This window comes from Pteropus vampyrus, unplaced genomic scaffold (genome assembly GCF_000151845.1).
Source record: "Pteropus vampyrus isolate Shadow unplaced genomic scaffold, Pvam_2.0 Scaffold111, whole genome shotgun sequence".
Taxonomy (NCBI): domain Eukaryota; kingdom Metazoa; phylum Chordata; class Mammalia; order Chiroptera; family Pteropodidae; genus Pteropus; species Pteropus vampyrus.
In genome coordinates this window covers 1,404,237-1,406,809 of record NW_011888892.1, presented here as the reverse complement: position 1 = coordinate 1,406,809, position 2,573 = coordinate 1,404,237, and positions in this window count along the sequence as shown.

Below are 2,573 nucleotides of genomic sequence, written 5' to 3'. Positions count from 1 at the left end.
GGCCAGCTGTAAGGTAACCGCTACTGTGGTGCTTTACAGTTTACCAAGGTATTTTCACATTCCCCGGCAATTCCCTCAACCACCTTATAGGACAAGCAGCATCATTCTCGAGCCCATTTTACAGATAAGCAAATGGAGGTCCTGAGACTTCTTGAGACCGCGCAGCCAATTCAGGGCAGAGTGGGGCCTGAGTAGAAACCGGACTCTCGAGCACCTGTCCTGCCTCTACACTATGCTGACTTCACGCCTGTCCTTGTGAACTGCATCATTTCTTATGCAGCAGGCCTAGGTAAGAAGCTGTTTAGCAAGGTTTTCAGTACAAAGAGTGGTTCAGACTACTCTGTCAAACTAGAAACCTCCCCAGATGATAATCTTTGTCTTATCACTTAATTTTTTAGGAACAAGTCTATCTACGGGGCAGTTTTATTCGGGTGTCTACTTTCATTCAACCTTCAAGTAGCAAATACTTCTAGATGCCCATTCTATGGCAAGCCCATGCTGGTGCCAGAAATTCGGAGATGCCTCCATCCTTTTCCTGCTCTTGAGGGCGTGGCATCCTCCTGAGGAGTCAGACATATTAACAACAGCTCTATGTAACGTGCTGAGTGCTAATCGAGATAAGGGCAAGGCATCGGACAGAGGTCTGAGCAAGGCACTCAGGCTGCACGGTCCTCCCAGGTTAGTCAGAAAAGTTTCCTAAAGGAGGTGACACTTAAGCCAGGCTTTAAACAATGAGTAGGATTGTGACAGACTGAGATGAGCTTTTTAAAGATTCAAGTTGCATAAAATCTCTCTTAACTTCCCATCTCGCTTGTGTCAGGGACATTCCCTGGACTTAGCATTTCTAGAAAGTGGTTATTGTCCTCGAATTCCTCCCATATACCCACACCCCAAAACTGTCTGAATGGTCTTTTGAATGATCCACATTTTAGTACAGCAAAACCACATGTTTCTAGTCACTCAAGATTAATGAGCCTGCAGCTCCCCCACGCAGTGCCCATGACTGGTTGGTCACAGCAAACGTTTCAAGCAAGCATGTATTTGCTTTGGAATCAAACACCTTCTGGACTTGTTTGTGTGTGGATTGGCCTATCAAGTCTATACTTCCTAGTAATTAATATAATTACTAGGCTCCCCAAGCAGGAAGGACACCACACCAAAGGACAACAGCAAGCAGCACGCACAAATCTTGCAGCTACCTGCAAGATCGAGGAAATCATTCTTACAGTTTGACTCCAAAAATCCATGTTGTAGTAAGCACATTTGCCTGAGAAAAATATCATAAATAACTGCTCCAGTCTTGAATCACTTTCAATCTCAGAAGGCATTTTTTAAGTGCTTCTTGGAAATTTAGGAAACGGATTCCAAACTACGAAAAGTTGAATTGGCTCTAGATTAGGGAAAATAATCGGTATCAGTGCAAAACAAAACGTTAAGTACGTGATTTTGTTTGGAAATGAGATAAAAATTCATGCAGGGGAGCGAGCAGCATCAAGGCTGCTCTCCCACTGGTTACGAATCTGAAAAGCTGGAAGTGTGTTGGGGAAGAGACCCAGAGAATCATAAATGTTCCCGGAATCTCCTCTAGATGTGCACATGATAATTCACGTAGCCAGTCCCCTACCCGTTCTTATTATACCAATCCTTATTGCAGAGAAATTAGAAAATGCAGATAAGGATGAAAAAAAATCACCCACATTGCCAAGATCCAGGGACAATGCTTTTAACACTTTGGTATCTTTCCGGATTGTTTTCTGTCGACAGCAAAATTACATAAAATTCCGCCCCACCAAAAAAAAAAAATCAGATCATACCTTACATACTATTTGAAAACCTGGCTTTCCTCATTTAGTATCTAGAAACCATCTTTCCCTGTTGAGAAGTCTTTTGGGTATTTTTAATGGCTGCAGACTGTTTCTTCTCTGAGTGTACCAAAATTTAACCATTTTGCTGTCATGAGCATTAATTTCCTTTTTTGGGGGAGGCGGGGGGAGCTATTAGAAAAATGCTGTAATGGACTTCCTTTTGCTAAGTCTCTGCACAAATAGAAGGCCATTTCTAAGTACGACATTCTGGATCACGGGTAGCCTCTGGCAGTCGAGAGGACAACTTCCTGTTTCTGTTCCAGGTCCTCACTGCCAGCGGGTGCCCATCCTCCAGTCGCTGGGGGTCAGAGCCACCCCAGAGTAGCCCAATTTGGACGTATCCTCTGTGTTGACTCTCCTGCCTTATTTAGGGAACCACAAGAAATCACTGCAGAAAGAGAGTTAGCTAAGTCCCAGATCTTTTCCCAAATCTGTTTGTCATAAAGTTGAAAAGGAAACATTTTCCATTATTTATTAGCACCACATTTGCAGAACCAATTGCCTTCAGGCTCCCTGTCTAGCAGAATTAAGGTTTGTTGTGGGAAAGGATGAAGCAGAACCTTGTAAAAGAGCGAAGATCTTTCAGCAACTAACTGAAGCCCACAGTCAAGGCAAACCAGAATAGTTAATAACCATTACTTCTATTATACTCTTTAACATTCCTTGAGATTTTTTTTTACCTCCTTAAAATATGCATTCACAAGACAG